This window comes from Choloepus didactylus, chromosome 9 (assembly GCF_015220235.1).
Source record: "Choloepus didactylus isolate mChoDid1 chromosome 9, mChoDid1.pri, whole genome shotgun sequence".
Taxonomy (NCBI): Eukaryota; Metazoa; Chordata; class Mammalia; order Pilosa; family Megalonychidae; genus Choloepus; species Choloepus didactylus.
In genome coordinates this window covers 26,496,167-26,508,461 of record NC_051315.1, presented here as the reverse complement: position 1 = coordinate 26,508,461, position 12,295 = coordinate 26,496,167, and the positions used below count along the sequence as shown (strand labels likewise).

Genomic DNA, 12,295 nt, shown 5'->3' with positions numbered 1-12,295 from the left:
TCTGGGAAAATCTGATTAGGGCATTCAAGAAAATCAGAAGCCTAGGAAAAAAAAATCACACTAGGAAAAATGAAGATATGGCCCAGTCAAAGGAACAAACTTACACTTCAACTGAGATACAGGAATTGAAACTACTAATTATTAATCAAACAAATTTCCTAAATCAATTCAAAAATAAATCCAAAAATCAGTTCAATGAGTTGAGAGAAGATATGGCAAAAGAGATGAAGGATACAAAGAAGACATTGGGCGAACACAAGGAAGAAATTGAAAGTTTGAAAAAACATTTGGCAGAACTTATGGGAATTAAAAGCACAGCACAAGAGATGAAGGACACAATGGTGACATACAGCAGCAGATTTCAAGAGGCAGAAGAAAAGATTCATGAATTGCAGAACAGGACATCTGAAACCCTACTCACAAAAGAACAGGTGGGGAAAAGATTGGAGAGATATGAGCAATGTTTCAGGGAACTGATCAACAACATGAAGCGCATGAATGTACATGTCATGGGTGTCCTGGAAGGGGAAGAGAAGGATAAAGGGGCAGAGGCAATAATGGAGGAAATAGTCACTGAAAATTTCCCATCCCTTATGAAAGACATAAAATTACAGATCCAAGAAGCACAGCAAACTCCAAACAGAATGGAGCTGAATAGACTTATGCCAAGACACTTAATAATCAGATTATCAAATGTCAAAGCAAAGAGAAAATTCTAGAAGCAGCAAGAGAAAAGTGATCCATCACATACAAGGGAAGATCAATAAGACTATGTGAAGATTTCTCAGTAGAAACCACAGAGGTGAGAAGGCAGTGGTATGATATATTAGAGAAACTGATAGAGAAAAACCACTAACCAAGAATTTTATATACAGCAAAACTGCCCTTCAGATATGAGGGAGAGTTTAAAATATTCTCAGAGAAACAGTTGATGAGAGGGTTTGTGAACAAGATATCTGCTCTGCAGGAAATACTATGAAGAGCACCACTATAAAGAGATAGATAGGAAAAGACAGGAGAGAGAGGTTTGGAGCATAATGTTGGGAGATGATAGCACAATAAGGTAAGTAAACTGAACAAAGATGGCTGTGAATAGGGTTAAAAGAGAAAGGTTAGGGGCATGTAGGACACCAGAAGGAAAGATAGAAGATGAAGACTGGGACTGTGTGGCTTAGTGAAGCCTAGAGCAGTCAATGTTTGTGATAAAATGTACAAATATGTTTTTGCACGAGGGAGAATAAACAAATGTCAACTATGCAAGTTATTAAAAAGGGGGTGGTATTGGGGGAAAAACACATTCAATGCAGACTAGAGTCTATAGTTAACAGTAACATTGCAATACACTTGCTTTAATTGTAACAAGGGCAATGCACTGAGGCTAAATGCCTATAGGAGGGGGATATAAGGGAGGGGTATGGGATTCTTGGCATTAGTGTTGTCTGACTTTTTTATGGTATTTTATTTTATTTTAACCTATTCTTTTGTGGCTTTTTAGTTGCCATTTTTTCTTTCTCTTTCTCTTTCATCTTTTTCCTTTTTTTGCCTCTTCCTCTATCTTTGTGGCTGTATTTTATTTTATTTTTACTATTCCTTTTATCCTTTTTATTATTTCTTGTTTCAATTCTTTCTCTGAGTAATGAATATATGTAAGTGCTAATTGTGGCGATGAATGCACAACTATATGATGAATACTGTAAACAATTCATTGTACACTGTAGATGATTGTATGGTATTTGAATATATTCTTATAAAATTGTAGGGAAAAAATAAACAGAGGGACAAAAGTGATGGAGAGAACTTGGAGAGAAAGAGATGTGTGTATTCACTGTCAATGGGGAAGTAGAATGGTGTAGACTATCTGGAGGGCAATGTGGTGGTTCCACAAGAAGCTAAGTATGTGGGTGTCACAAGGTCCTGCAACCTCACTATGAGATATATGCTTGGAAGATCTGAGAGCAGGGACATGAATGGACATTTGCACACTGGTTTTTATGGTGGCAGTATTCATGATTTGCACTGGTTGGAGGTTGTTTAGGGGTACATTGACTGGTGAACAGAATGGTGAATGGTGGTGTATGCATACAATAGAATATTGAGTGGCTATAAAAAGGAATGAAGCTGTGAGACACACAGCTAGGTGAATGGATCTTGAGTACAGCATTTTGAGTGAAGCACACCAGAAAGGAGAGGACAAACATTATAATGCCTCACTAATATGGACTAACGACAATGTGTAACTGAATCTTAGGGCACACCTTATCAGGGGAATGCTTATTGTAATGGTCCCTAGATTGTAAGCTCTTATAGCAGTCACATCTATTCCTGAGTTGTAATGGTTATGTCTAAATCCTGAGATGCTGAGTTCCTTGTGTATAACCTGGTCAGTCTCTGGAACTCTAGGTATCTGTGTGACATCCAAGACTTGGAGCCAGAGCTTGGAAACTATGAATGTCAATATTATGTCATAAGGCAACTGTTGAGAGAGCTGAAAAAGAGTTCAGACTTCAATTAGAATTATGAACTAAGTGAATATGGTTAGGATTAAGGCAAATCAGGCCCAAGGGTAAAGGATGTACTGACTGGGTTTTAAAACTAAAGCTTTTGTGCAAGACCAAAGGAGGAGATATTTATTTGGTGTAGGACTTATATTTTCTGTAGCACACTAGATAATTTAACCTGTATGATAAGTTTGTTTGAAAACCAAAGGGGCATGGAGCTGTGAAAGGGAAGTGGGACTTGATGAGTTTGTACAGGCTGGTGCAAAATCCCAAAACATCCCAGAGTGATATGGGCAGAGAGTAAAAGTGTATTTGTGAGGCCTCCTGAGGAACTGGAGAGAAATGTTGAAATGTTGGACTTCCCTGCCTGGGTTATTGTGGATTTTACCACAAACATTGAGGACTGCCAATTTAGTGGGCCAAGCCCTCGATCTCAGGGCTCTCCCTTGTGAGGCTAGTTGCTGCAAAGGAGAAGCTAAACCTACTTATAATTGTGCCTAGGAATCCACCCACTCACCCAGAGAGCCTCTGTGTTGCTCAGATATGGTCCCCTCTCTCTCTAAGCACTCCTGTCAGGTGAACTCACTATCCTCCCCCCTACAGGTGTAAATCCCCCTGGCAATGCAGGAAACAACTCGTGGGGATGAGTCTGGACCCAGCACTGTGGGATTGAGAGGATCTTCTTGACCAAAAGGGGGAAGAGAGATAAAACAAATTAAGGTTCCAGTGGCTGAGAGATTTCAAATGAGTCGAGAGGCCACTCTGGTGGGTATTCTTGTAGATATCACCTTTTAGTTTTTAGTGTGTTGGATTGGCTAGAGGTAAATATCTGAAACTGTTGAACTGCAACCCAGTGACCTTGATTCTTGAAGATGATTATATTATTTTGTGACTTGTGCAGGGTGACTGTGTGATTGTGAAAACCCTGTGGCTTGCACTCCCTTTATCCAGTGTATGGACAGATGAGTGGAAAAATGGGGACAAAAATTAGGCGAAGAATAGGGTGGGATGGAGGGGATGGAAAGATCTAGGTGTTCTTTTTGGCTATTATATTTATCTTGGAGTAAGGAAAAGTTTCAAAAATTGATTCTGGTGATGAGCACCCAAATGTATGATAGTATTGTAAATAATTGATTGTACACTGTGAATGACTTAGGGTGGGTGAATATATCTCAATAAAATTGCATTTAAAAAAATAATGGGTGGAATGGCTGGGATTGCAGCATAAAACTGTAAGTAAAGCTCCCCAAACTGTGGAGCTGGTGCCCCTCTCTCACCAGCACAGCAGGCTGTGTTGCAAAACTGTGCTGTGGGAAAAAGGATCAGTCCCTGCCCAGAGCAAGGGAATGTAGCTCAACCATGCTCCAATTGTGGTTTTAATTAACAAATTTGGTCTACTGAATACTAGCTATGAGCACAGATAAAAAAAACCCAGAGCAAGCAGGAAAGGAACCTGCAGTTTTATTCTGGCAGAGAGTAAGCAGGGCTAACATAAAAAAAATACATAAATAAATAAAAACAGAGACTTTTGGAGACTGTTGAGATCAGAATACTGGAAAAGGGTTGTGCCCCAAGAAAAAGAACACACATAACTGGATACCAGTTCAGGTTCTTGCCTAGTGAACTGGGGGGCTGGTGACTGGCTCTAAAAAGGGGGCTTCCTGATTTTTTCTCTTTTTTTCGCTTTCATTCTAGGTGCTCATTAGAGAAGGCCTTGGGCATTTTCAGTTGTCAGCACTGACCCAAGCAAGGGTAGAGGTGAGATAGAGTCAAAGGAAAAACTCAAGTGTAGGTGACAATTCCCTAAGGGGCTTATCTTCCCTAAGAAAAGTGGAGGGTGGGGCCAGCTCATGTGGTGGCTCTCCCTCAGAGAACTCAGACTCCAGGACATGGGGTGGGGAGGGAACAGAAACAGCTTAAGCATCACTTTTGACACCCTCAGTTCCTGGCCAGGAAAGGGTTCACTGAGAATTAAATACACCACACCTCTTACAGTGATGGGGAGCTATTGGCTGACAAGTGCCACCAGCTGGGCAGGATAGGAAAAGCAGAGTCTAGAGGCCTTGCAGGGACTTCTGACAATCTGCTGGGTCTCACCTTCACGGAAACCTTATACTGAATACAGTCTCATCCTGAGACCTGGGCCTGTCTGGTCTGGGAAAATCTGATTGGGGTAATCAAGGAACCAGATGCCTAGACAATAAAAAATTACAAATCACAGTGGGAAAAATGAAGATATGGCCCAGTCAAAGGAACAAATTTACACTTCAACTGAGATACTGGAATTGAAACAAGTAATTATTAATCAAACAATTCTCCTAAATCAATTCCAAAAGCAAATCATTGAGTTGAGGGATGACATGGCAAAAGAGATGAAGAACTCAAAAGAAAAAAAATTGGCAGAACTTATGGGAATGAAAGGCACAGTAGAAGAGATGAAAAACACAATGGAGACATACAACAGCAGATTTGAAGAGGCAGAAGAAAGGATTTATGAACTGGAGGACAGGACATCTGAAATCCCACGTATATTCATGCACTTCATATTTCCTTTCAGTTCCCTGAGGCACTAATCATATTTTTCCATTTTTTCCCTTATCCTTGAGGACAGTTTGTTGAGTGAAAGGAGCCAGAATCAAAAAGACAAACATTATAATGCCTCACTAATATGGACAAACTATAATGTGCGAACTTTGTAAATTGAATCTGAGAGCATAGATTATCAGGGGAAGGTTATGGTAAAGGTTCCTAGATGTTAAGCTCTTATAGCAATCACATCTATTCATGAGTTATCTCTAAATGCTGAGATGCTGAGCTGATCGGTCCCTGTAACTTCAGGTATCTGTGTGACACCTGAGACTCAGAGCCAGGGTTTGACAGCTATGAATGTCAGCATTACCCCATACAGCAAGTATTAAAGAGTCTGAAAAAGAGAATCAGCCTTCAATTAGAAATATGAACAAAATGGACTTGATTAGAATTAAGGTAAACCAGACTACAGGGAAAAAGGATGATATCGACTGTGTTTTAAAACCTCAACTTCTGTTTAAGACCAAAGGAACTGATGTTTATTTGGTGGAAAATCTATACCTTCTGTAGCATGCTATATAATTTAACTTGTATGGTCAGTTTATTCAAACACCATAATTACTTGGAACCGTGAATAGGGAGTGAGATCTGGTTGGTTTGTACAGGGTAGCATGAAATCCTGATACATCCCAGAGTAATTTGGGCAGAGAATAAAGAGTATTTGCAAAGCCCCCTTGAGGGCCTGGGGAAAAATGTGGAAACATTAAACTTCCCCACCTGGGGAACTCCTGATATTCTCGCAAGCATTGGCATTACCATTGTAGTGGGCCAAGTCCTCGATCTTGGGGCTTGCCCTTATGAAGCTTGTTACTCCAAAGGAGAGGCTAAGCCTACTTAAAATTGTGCCTAGGAGTCACCCCTAGAGAGCCTCTTTTGTTGCTCAGATGTGGTCTGTCTCTAAGCTGGTAAACTCATTGCCTTCTCCCCTATGTGGGACCTGACTCCCAGAGGTTTAAGTCTTCCTGGCAACATGGAACATCACTCCTGGGGAGCCTGGATCCAGCATTGTGGGATTGAGAAAGCCTTTCTGACCAAAAGGGGAAACAGAAATTAAACAAAATAAAGTTTCAGTGGCTGAGAGATCTCAAATGGAGTCAAGAGGTCATTCTGGAGGTTATTCTTATGCATTATATAGATATCCCTTTTTAGTTTTTAGTGTACTAGATTAGCCAGAAGGAAATACCAGAATCTATTGAACTACAATCCAGTATCCTTGATTCTTGAAGACAATTGTATAACTATATAGCTTATGCTGTGTGACTTTATGATTGTAAAAAACTTGTGACTCACACTCCCTTTATCTAGTGCATGGACAATTGAATAGAATAAAGGGGAATAAAAAGTAAATGAATAATGGGGGGGAAGGTACGAGATGTTTTGGGTGTTCTTTTTTACTTTTATTTTTATTCTTATTTTTTGGAGTAATGAAAATGTTCAAAAAATTGTGGTGATGGATGCACAATTGTGATACTCTGAATAATTTATTGAACACTTTGGATGATTGTATGGTATGTGAATATTTCTCAATAAAATTTCATAAACACACACACACACAAAGTGTTCCCATTCCCTTGTTCTTTCTGGTGTGTCCAGCTGATGGCGCTGTTCAGTAATTTAAACATCCTCAGTGGCTGCTTTGCCTTCTAGCACAGGCTGTGTCTATACAGTTGAGCTGAAACTGCGAAATTCCTATGCCCTCACTTTACTGGCCAAAATCTGGATCATTGCGGGGTTACATCCCTGACAGAGTACTCTGTGAATGACCCAGTACTCCAGCCGTCCCCAAGGCAAGGAAACAGCTGCCAGCTGCTGCTTCCCTCAAGGGTGGGGAAGGGTGTTCAGACCGTGGGCTGGAAATGCAGTCTCTGTCCATGTTTTCTCTGTCTCTTCGTCCTTCACTGACCTGGACCTTGAAATGTCCTCCCCTTGTCCCCGGGTCTTCAAAGAGTGGGGGTATGTCTCACTACTGTGAGAGAGTTTAAATCTATGTCCTTGGTGAGAGGGTTCCCATCTGCTGATTCTGTGCCTTTCCTGAACTGAGCCCAAGTGATGGGTAGGGGAGAGGATCAACTGGTCTGGGACAGAAGATTCCTACCTGATATTTCCTCTCTTTCTTCAATTCAGCATCTGCCGGTTCTTCCAGCAGATGTTTTTTTTTTTTTTGAATCTCTGGAGAGTTTTCAGTAGCTGTTTACATCATCATGTTGATGACATCACTCAAGACAGTGTAATCTTAAAGGCATAGAGAGTTTTTAGTAATTTAAAAATCTAATTTGGTAGATTTTGGAGGTCATTCTGGTGGTTACTCTTATGTAGGTCTCAGTCAGATTTAACTAACTGCCATACTATGCAAAGCCTCAAACAGAAGTGCTTCTAAGGGCCCTAGGGATATCTGGACAATATAGATAAGCCACATGGCTACAAGAAATCAACATCCTCTTGGCAGGCTCTATCTGGTGATCCAAGAAAAGTTATTTCTCCAACATAACATAGTTCTATTCATTTATAAATCCCATAATCATGATTCATCTACTTCTTTTACTTGAACCTATAATTTTCCATTTACTTGTTAAGTTTTTTTCTCAGAGACTTAAAACCTCCAGATTGTGTCTGTGCTGGTTGAGCCCTGAAACCTGGTAGGTAAGTTGTTACCTCCCCTCTCCAGTTCTTCTGGCCTATCCTTGACAATGAAGAGAAAGATAAGGATGTATCAGCCTCATCCTGAAAGCAAGGAGTATCTTCCATGGCAAGGAAAATAATTCCATTCCTCTGCCCCATAATATATATGTCCCTCCTTAGCTTGAAGCAGCCAGAGTGGTATTTGTCCCAAATCCCTCATGATTGAGGAACAAACAAAAATAACTGGGGATTATAACCACTGACAATAGTGGATTTATTGTTACTGTAGTTACTATCTTGTGTTAACCGAGTAATTTATAAAAATGCTATAAAAAAAAAGAAGGAAAAATGTGCTATCATCAATTGTAACAAAAGTTCCACACCAATACAAGTTGTAGTTGGTGGGGTGATATATGGGGCCCTGTATTTTATGCATGTGATTGTTCTGTAAACCCACAACTTCTCTACTAAAGGGAAAAAATATAATTTGGGGTCAGCTCTTAGATTATCTTGCTTCTATATAACTTAAAAAGAGTAAAGGGCACTGAGAATGGAAGTGGTCAGGGTGGACATAAGTGCAGTGTATTGGCTATAGAATGGTGAGCATGTTATGCTGAGGACTCTCTGCTGTGCATTTTCACATGAGACATGTATTCATTCTATCTGCTTCCTCAGCATATCCAGGCCAGAGGGTATACTCCCTTCTTACCTTCCATTCCCTTGTGGTTTCTGACACATATCTGGTAGAATTTTCTTAAATTCTAGTGTCATTTACAACAGGTAACACATACTGAAAAATACATCACTTTTATAAGGACCAGAAACCAAACCAGTGACTCATATGAAGTCTCTGAAGGTAGTGTTTTTCAGGATTACAGGTTAGCATGCAATCTGGCAAAAATCAACTTGGTTCATAATAAAGGAAATAGGGTTGAAATGAAATTTGGTTGTATATAAATATATTCATTTTCTGTAATAATCTCCTTTTTTGATATGAGGGAGAGGCTTTGCAATTCTTTATGCATATTTAACAATTTATATCATTTTCAGTAAATTTTATTCATTTTTTCTTCTTTATTTTCTTGTAGCTTTTCACTGATTATTGCTACTCTAAAATATCTAACATATAAACATTTAAATAGACAGAAAGTCTAAAAATAGGGTTGTTTTTTAATGCATAAAAAGTTTAAAGGATAGAGAAAATAAATGCTGAGAGAGGGTGAGCGCGGGTGTTCTCCAAAGGAGGAGACGCACTCTGAGGTTGGGATTCCTGCATTATAAGGACTTGGAGGGGTCCTTTCCCCTCTGGTTATGCTAATAAGGGATTGAGGAGCTGCACTTTTCATTGGTTCTTTTTGGGCACTGACCTGAGTGTGGGCTAGGTGTGCGCATGCCAAAAGGAACTTCTTGTCATGGGTCTTAGTGTCACTTCCCCCTCCTTCCTTCCCTAACTGCCTCATTCCCCTCTCAGAGAATTCCATCTCTTCATCTTAAGGGATGCTGAAGTGGGGAGGTCAGTCTTCTGTAGCTGCTTCCTGGTGACAGAGGGGGTGCTGTCCCTGCCTATAATGGGAGTGGAATTCTCTGGCTATCGCATCTAGTGACTCTTTGGGAGGGTATGGGTTTGTTTTTGTTTTTGTTTTTGTTTTCATCTTTCTCGTTCTGGTGCAACCCCTTGGTTGTCTGTTGATGTCTTATAAGGGAGTGCTGTTACTGTTGAGATGCAGCATTCTAAGAGAGAAAGAAAGAGCTAAAAACCCACATCAAGGAGAGCTAGGGTGGCTAGTCCCATTAAACAGAAAAGGATAGAGCAAAGAATGGCACCTATCCCAGGTGACAGAAACTCAAATAAATCAAATGGGAGATTTTGGGACTGGTGGACAATTGAGTGGCCTGATCTCTAAGGGACTTAATATCCTGTGTTTAAAAATAGGGTTTTAATTTGGAGAATTAATGAATTATTATAGGGTACTTGTTGGCCTGCCTTCCTTTCCTTTCCCCTTCCTTCCTTCCTCCCTCCCTCCCTCCCTTCCTTCCTTCCTTCCCTCCCAATGACAACTACAATTATTGAATGTAATGAGTCAGGTATTGTTCTAGTGACTCGCAGTAAAAGAGCTATGGCCTTCATAGGGCTCTGTGTGAAGAAGACCTCTATGTAAACAGGAAATACAGTATTTCTGGAAGTGATAAGTTGCTCACAGGACATCACAGAACAGTGAAGTGGGACAGGGACTGATAGGGCTGGGAAGCTCAGCTTTAGGTAGGGATTGGAAAAGGCCTCTCTGGGAAGGAATACCTGAGCAGAGATTGAATGAGGGAAGGAATGTCCCTTACAAAGAACTTTGGGAAGACAATTCCACCCCCTGAGACGGTCACGCTTGATTTTCTGGAGGAACTGCTAGAAGATTAGAACATCTGGAAGACAGAGAATGAGAGGAAGAGTAATGGGAGATGGGGTCAGAGAGGTGATCGTTACACATCCTCACAATAATCTATGTGAATGACAGTAGCCTACTTTCCTTTGATATTAGAGACTGATTTTGAACATTAAGATGTCCTCTCTTCTTCTGAAGCCTTGTGTGCCAGTCTGGCCTTGCTCTGTGCCTTGCTTACCTCACTTATTCTCTGAAAGCATCAAAGACAATTTTCTTTAAACAAAGCTTGATATTATTTGCTCTAAATACAACATTCATTTTAAACCAAATATGAAAGGAAATCTACTTCTGTTCTCACAGTTGCTTATACAAAACTGATTGTTAGAACTGGAAAGTTCTATACAGGTTGGTACATGTTGTAACTTGTTTGTTGCACAATCATCTGCTCTACATAGAATTAGTCTCATTACTTTAAATTCACACATAATAAAAGTGAAACACTTTACTATCCCCCAAACAGCACCACATTGGAATTCAAAGGTAGGAGATCTAGTTTATCCTCTGCTACATGCTAATGCTGTCTTCTTGAGCATCACTTAATCCTTTAGATTCAGTTCCAATAATTGTTTAAAAGAGAGAGACAGAAATGATTTTGAAAGGATTAAAAATAATCCTTCCAATCATTTAAAAATGATTATTATCATTATCATCCCCAGCACCAATTACAGTGTTTGGCACATGGTAGACACTCAATCAATATTTTAATGAAAGGATAAATTCAATAATATTGCTTCTCAAGAGTGCAGTTAAATGACCCATTAGACAAGCTACTGAATGATGATGATACTTTCCTCTCTATACAGTTTGATGGAGGAGGGAGGAACCAGTATGGTGTGGTTAAATCAAAAAAACATTAATTAAACCTTGTATGTGCTAAGCTCTATGCTAGGTGCTAGATTCCGGGAAGGAGTAGGAGGAATATTTGCTCACAGTTATTTGTTTTTGTTTTGATTCATATAAGGAAATCAATCAATTTACTGATATTTACCAAGAGGTTTTTTGTTTTTCATATCTCTGCCAAATGTTAGGACTATTCAGAACCATTAGAATTATTGCCTTTGATTTCAAATAAACTGAATAAACCACTCTCTGACTAATTGGGTCTAGTTTTAAGCATTTCTCTTCTTAAGTCAGTAAAGTCAGGTTCACAAAGCATGAAGGTCAGTCAAACATAATGGTGGGTTGCAACCTGACTGTTCATTGAAATTACCTGGGGATATTTTAAATGCCACCCATGCCTGGGCCCCACTCAGAGAGGTTCTGATTTAAGTGGTCTGCTAGGACTCTGGGCATCAGTCTTTTTAAGAGCTCCCCAAGAGATTTTAATATGAAGCTAGGATTGAGAACCACTGTCTTAAGGATTTCATTGTTATATGTATTCTGTGCATCATAAGAACACCTAATTCCACCGATACACCTAAAATTATTTTTTAAATGAAGAGTATTGATATCCTATTTGGTCTTTAATAACCAATAGTTAACAGTATTTCTGGTCACACAGGTGAATTATATTCCTTGGGCAGTATAGCCTAGCAATCCAAAGCCCCTTTGCAGAGAGATCTCTGAAAATGTGTAGTGTTTAAACAAGAAAACTCTTGGATTGCAGTCCCCTCTCCCTAAACCATCTAGGTTCCACTCCCCATATGTAGAGAAATACTCTGCCTTCAGTGAGTTGGACTTTAGGAGGATGATCATTGATGGTCTTCAATGAACTCCCAACATTTGTGCAATATTGTCTATGTAGGTACTTTTGAGTGTTTTGGGAAGGGAAGGTCCCTATTTTAAATTAGATATTCAAAGGGAACTGTGAACTCGTCTAAGAATGTAGAGAATCACTGTCCAACAGTATAAAAATACACAGAAGACATGGTGTATAGGGGACAAATTGCTGGGACTTGATGTCTCTCTCAAAATCACTTTGAGATGAGGATGGTTCTCAACTCTCTGGAAAAAAGGTTGAGAGAACCTACTACTTATGTTTTTAAGATGACTCCATGATAGAGGAAAGTGAAAGCAAAAGGTTTCACGATATCCAAGTATCTTTCTATTCTGGCAATGAATCATTACAGATTCTTTTTATTGCACTTTTTGTTTTTCCATGATTTAAAGAAAAGTTTCTTCACTTCCTGCATTTTACACCTTTGTCATATGCTT

The 12,295-nt window shown here is 39.6% G+C and overlaps 1 long non-coding RNA gene across 3 annotated transcripts in view; it reads left to right on the top strand.

Annotated features, from left to right (window-relative positions):
• The window catches only part of LOC119543888, a 498,690-nt gene that overhangs the window by 120,092 nt on the left and 366,303 nt on the right, over positions 1 to 12,295 (top strand). The window contains exon 2 of one of the 3 annotated variants that reach the window (XR_005218695.1): positions 4,194 to 4,256. The exons of the other annotated variants lie outside the window; for them this stretch is intronic. This is a non-coding gene — a long non-coding RNA (uncharacterized LOC119543888). The remainder of the gene's footprint in view (positions 1 to 4,193; positions 4,257 to 12,295) is intronic. 3 annotated transcript variants of the gene reach the window in all.